At 48.2% G+C, this 5,973-nt stretch overlaps 1 protein-coding gene across 1 annotated transcript in view; it reads right to left on the bottom strand.

Annotated features, from left to right (window-relative positions):
• LOC109883037 (cGMP-dependent 3',5'-cyclic phosphodiesterase-like) overlaps window positions 1–5,973 on the bottom strand; it is a 74,913-nt gene that overhangs the window by 50,494 nt on the left and 18,446 nt on the right. The gene's annotated exons all lie outside the window — the stretch shown is intronic.

Here is a 5,973-nt window from a genome sequence, read left to right as displayed (position 1 = left end):
ATGTATTTTTTGTGAAGAATCAACAACAAGTGGGACACAATCATGAAGTGGAACGACATTTATTGGATATTTCAAACTTTTTTAACAAATCAAAAACTGAAAATTGGGCGTGCAAAATTATTCAGCCCCCTTAGGTTAATACTTTGTAGTGCCACCTTTTGCTGCGATTACAGCTGTAAGTCGCTTGGGGTATGTCTCTATCAGTTTTGCACATCGAGAGACTGAAATTTTTTCCCATTCCTCCTTGCAAAACAGCTCGAGCTCAGTGAGGTTGGATGGAGAGCATTTGTGAACAGCAGTTTTCAGTTCTTTCCACAGATTCTCGATTGGATTCAGGTCTGGACTTTGACTTGGCCATTCTAACACCTGGATATGTTTATTTTTGAACCATTCCATTGTAGATTTTGCTTTATGTTTTGGATCATTGTCTTGTTGGAAGACAAATCTCCGTCCCAGTCTCAGGTCTTTTGCAGACTCCATCAGGTTTTCTTCCAGAATGGTCCTGTATTTGGCTCCATCCATCTTCCCATCAATTTTAACCATCTTCCCTGTCCCTGCTGAAGAAAAGCAGGCCCAAACCATGATGCTGCCACCACCATGTTTGACAGTGGGGATGGTGTGTTCAGGGTGATGAGCTGTGTTGCTTTTACGCCAAACATAACGTTTTGCATTGTTGCCAAAAAGTTCAATTTTGGTTTCATCTGACCAGAGCACCTTCTTCCACATGTTTGGTGTGTCTCCCAGGTGGCTTGTGGCAAACTTTAAACAACACTTTTTATGGATATCTTTAAGAAATGGCTTTCTTCTTGCCACTCTTCCATAAAGGCCAGATTTGTGCAATATACGACTGATTGTTGTCCTATGGACAGAGTCTCCCACCTCAGCTGTAGATCTCTGCAGTTCACCCAGAGTGATCATGGGCCTCTTGGCTGCATCTCTGATCAGTCTTCTCCTTGTATGAGCTGAAAGTTTAGAGGGACTGCCAGGTCTTGGTAGATTTGCAGTGGTCTGATACTCCTTCCATTTCAATATTATCGCTTGCACAGTGCTCCTTGGGATGTTTAAAGCTTGGGAAATCTTTTTGTATCCAAATACGGCTTTAAACTTCTTCACAACAGTATCTCGGACCTGCCTGGTGTGTTCCTTGTTCTTCATGATGCTCTCTGCGCTTTTAACGGACCTCTGAGACTATCACAGTGCAGGTGCATTTATACGGAGACTTGATTACACACAGGTGGATTGTATTTATCATCATTAGTCATTTAGGTCAACATTGGATCATTCAGAGATCCTCACTGAACTTCTGGAGAGAGTTTGCTGCACTGAAAGTAAAGGGGCTGAATAATTTTGCACGCCCAATTTTTCAGTTTTTGATTTGTTAAAAAAGTTTGAAATATCCAATAAATGTCGTTCCACTTCATGATTGTGTCCCACTTGTTGTTGATTCTTCACAAAAAAATACAGTTTTATATCTTTATGTTTGAAGCCTGAAATGTGGCAAAAGGTCACAAAGTTCAAGGGGGCCGAATACTTTCGCAAGGCACTGTATGTCCAAAATGAAACATTATTATATTGACTGATCAATAGAAGAATCAGGGGCATTAAATATGTGTTTAAACAGGCCAGATGGACAGAGATATGTTGTTATATTAATATCAGATCTGCCTGCAGATGGCAACACCTTACCACTGATCACTAAAGAGGAGAGACCAGCAGAAAGACTGTGATCATTCTAGACTAGAGGACTTGTTTATAAAGGAGATTTTTTCAGGCCAGGTCACATAATTAGGAAAACTATTCCCTTATCCCTCAATCACCACCTCTGAGTCAGGGCTGTTTCTGACAGCAGGCTGGCGCTAGGCCCGGATTGGCTTGTTGGCACAAAGAACCAATAGGCTCACTGGAATGCAGGTTACTCTAAATCTGGAGGCATCAGATATCTGTCTGGCAGAACATATTGCATGTGCTATGTGATAGGAGGATAGAACCGGGAAGGAGATGAGAGAGGGAGCGGGTAGAAGGAGAGACAGATGGAGTCAATAGAGGTGGAGAGGGATGAGTGTGAGAGAGGGATGAGTGTGAGAGAGGGATGAGTGTGAGAGATAGAGATATGACATTTGAAATGTGTCTATTAATTTCAAACTTGTGAGTGTAATGTTAACATATGTTTCCCATACCAATAAAGCCCTTCCAATTGAAATAAATTAATAATTGTTATGTCGAGGAAAGAGGAAAGTGAGAGAGAAATAAAGGGAGTAGCAAGGGGGCTATGTCATGACAACTGAGGTGAAAGATGGATGGAGGGGGATGAGGGATGGAGGGAATGAGGGATGGAGGTAGATGAGGGATGGAGGTAGATGAGGTGGTGGCACTAGCACGAGGGATGGAAGGATGGAGGTAGATGAGGGATGGAGGGATGGAGGGGGATGAGGGATGGAGGTAGATGAGGGATGGAGGGATATGAGGGATGGAGGGATGGAGGTAGATGAGGGATGGAGGGATGGAGGTAGATGAGGGATGGAGGGGGATGAGGGATGGAGGGATATGAGGGATGGAGGGATGGAGGTAGATGAGGGATGGAGGGAATGAAGGATGGAGGGATGGAAGGGGATGAGGGATGGAGGGATGGAGGTAGATGAGGGATGGAGGTTGATGAGGGACGGAGGTAGATGAGGGATGGAGGTAGATGAGGGATGGAGGTAGATGAGGGATGGAGGTAGATGAGGGATGGAGGTAGATGAGGGATGGAGGGATGGGAGGATGAGGGATGGAGGGGGATGAGGAATGGAGGGATGGAGGGGGATGAGGAATGGAGGGATGGAGGGGGGTGAGGGATGGAGGTAGATGAGGGATGGAGGGGGATGAGGAATGGAGGGATGGAGGGGGATGAGGGATGGAGGTAGATGAGGGATGGAGGGATGGAGGTAGATGAGGGATGGAGGGGGATGAGGGATGGAGGGATGGGGGGGATGAGGGATGGAGGGATGGAGGGGGGTGGAGGGAATGAGGGATGGAGGGAATGAGGGATGGAGGGGGATGAGGAATGGAGGGGGATGAGGAATGGAGGGGGATGAGGAATGGAGGGGATGAGGGATAGAGGGGATGAGGGATGGAGGGGATGGAGGGAATGAGGGATGGAGGGAATGAGGGATGGAGGGATGGAGGGAATGAGGGATGGAGGGGGATGAGGGATGGACTCAATTATGACAGGTTGAATTTAGGTGCTATTGGATTTCTTTACTTTCTCAATTCTCTCTTACTAACAAGGGACTGATTCAGACCTGGGACACCAGGTGAATGAACCCTCCAGCCAATCAGTGACATGAACAAATCAATAAACTAGCAGGGAGACAAGGAAAGCATCAGTATTTCAGCACTAGAGGGGTTAATTATTAGTCCAGCCCTACCACACCAACATCATTGAGGGAGAAGAGGCAGGGAGGTGGGAGAGAGGGATGAGAGGGATGTTTGAGAGAGGGATGATGAGAGAGAGGGATGATGAGAGAGAGGGATGATGAGAGAGATAGATGAGAGAGAGGTTGGAGAGAGAGGGATGGAGAGAGAGATGGATGGTGAGAGAGAGGGATGATGAGAGATAGATGAGAGAGAGGTTGGAGAGAGAGGGATGGAGAGTGAGAGGGATGGTGAGAGAGAGGGATGGTGAGAGAGAGCGATGAGATGGAGAGGGTTGGTGAGAGAGAGATGAGATGGAGAGAGGGATGGTGAGAGAGAGCGATGAGATGGAGAGAGGGATGAGATGGAGAGAGGGATGGTGAGAGAGAGGGATGAGATGGATGTTTGAGAGAGGGATGATGAGAGAGAGGGATGAGATGGATGTTTGAGAGAGGGATGATGAGAGAGAGGGATGGTGAGAGAGAGGGATGGTGAGAGAGAGCGAGGAGATGGAGAGAGGGATGGTGAGAGAGGGGGATGAGATGGAGAGGGTTGGTGAGAGAGAGATGAGATGGAGAGAGGGATGGTGAGAGAGAGCGATGAGATGGAGAGAGGGATGAGATGGAGAGAGGGATGGTGAGAGTGAGGGATGGTGAGAGAGAGGGATGGTGAGAGAGAGGGATGGTGAGAGTGAGGGATGGTGAGAGAGAGGGATGGTGAGAGAGAGGGATGGTGAGAGAGAGCGATGAGATGGAGAGAGGGATGAGATGGAGAGAGGGATGGTGAGAGAGAGAGATGCTGAGAGAGAGGGATGATGAGAGAGAGGGATGGTGAGAGAGAGCGATGGTGAGAGAGAGCGATGAGATGGAGAGAGGGATGATGAGAGAGAGGGATGGTGAGAGAGAGGGATGATGAGAGAGAGGGATGGTGAGAGAGATAGATGCTGAGAGAGAGGGATGATGAGAGAGAGGGATGGTGAGGGAGAGGGATGGTGAGAGAGAGCGATGAGATGGAGAGAGGGATGATGAGAGAGAGGGATGGTGAGAGAGAGGATGATGAGAGAGAGGGATGGTGAGAGAGAGAGATGCTGAGAGAGAGGGATGATGAGAGAGAGGGATGTGAGAGAGAGCGATGAGATGGAGAGAGGGATGAGATGGAGAGAGGGATTAGAATGGAGAGAGGGGATGGTGAGAGAGAGCGATGAGATGGAGAGAGGTATGAGATGGAGAGAGGGATGAGATGGAGAGAGGGATGGTGAGAGAGAGCGATGAGATGGAGAGAGGGATGAGATGGAGAGAGGGATGGTGAGAGAGAGCGATGAGATGGAGAGAGGGATGAGATGGAGAGAGGTATGAGATGGAGAGAGCGATGAGATGAGAGAGCGATGAGATGGAGAGAGGGATGAGATGGAGAGGTATGAGATGGAGAGAGCGATGAGATGGAGAGAGGTATGAGATGGAGAGAGGGATGGTGAGAGAGAGGTATGAGATGGAGAGAGGGATGAGATGGAGAGAGGGATGAGATGGAGAGAGGGATGAGATGGAGAGAGGTATGAGATGGAGAGAGGTATGAGATGGAGAGAGGTATGAGATGGAGAGAGGGATGAGATGGAGAGAGGGATGAGATGGAGAGAGGGATGAGATGGAGAGAGGGATGAGATGGAGAGAGGTATGAGATGGAGAGAGGGATGAGATGGAGAGAGGGATGAGATGGAGAGAGGGATGAGATGGAGAGAGGGATGGTGAGAGAGAGCGATGAGATGGAGAGAGAGGGATGAGATGGAGAGAGGGATGAGATGGAGAGAGGGATGAGATGGAGAGAGGGATGAGATGGAGAGAGGTATGAGATGGAGAGAGGTATGAGATGGAGAGAGGGATGAGATGGAGAGAGGGATGAGATGGAGAGAGGGATGAGATGGAGAGAGGGATGTGAAAGAGTTTTGAAGGAAATACCAGAAATAGAGGATAAACACATTTGCTACAGTTTACTAATGTGTGTGAGTGAGTGTGTGTGTGTTTGAATGTGTGTGTCTAAGGTTAATATCTCTTTAAAAGGAGGAGATGAGTGGCTTTAATCTTCAAACCACTTTAATATGAGTAGAAAAAGAAAGAAAGAGGCAGGGAGAAAGGACGAGAGAAAGAAGAGGGGAGGAAGGGAGACAGAAGAGGAAGAGATATGAGACAGACAGAGAGGGAAGAGCCAAAACGTTAGCAGAGAGCTTACTGGGATTACCACTGTCGTCAGCAATACTTCACCTCCCTCTCTGTCACACTGTGTGTGTGTGTGTGTGTGTGTGTGTGTGTGTGTGTGTGTGTGTGTCACCGGTGTGTAACCGGTGTGAAAAGGCTAGCTAGTTAGCGGTGCGGCTAATAGCATTTCAATCGGTGACGTCACTCGCTCTGAGAGCTTGAAGTAGTTGTTTCTCTTGCTCTGCAAGGGCCGTGCCTTTTGTGGAGGCGATGGGTAACGATGCTTTGTGGGAGGCAGTTGTTGATGTGTGCAGAGGGTCCCTGGTTCGAGCCCAGGTAGGGGTGAGGAGAGGGACGGAAGCTACACTGTTACGTGCGTGTGTGTGTGTGT

The sequence above is a fragment of the Oncorhynchus kisutch genome, linkage group LG15, assembly GCF_002021735.2.
Source record: "Oncorhynchus kisutch isolate 150728-3 linkage group LG15, Okis_V2, whole genome shotgun sequence".
NCBI lineage: Eukaryota > Metazoa > Chordata > Actinopteri > Salmoniformes > Salmonidae > Oncorhynchus > Oncorhynchus kisutch.
Note: the sequence above shows the minus strand (reverse complement) of the source record. Positions and strands in the feature narration are given on the sequence as shown.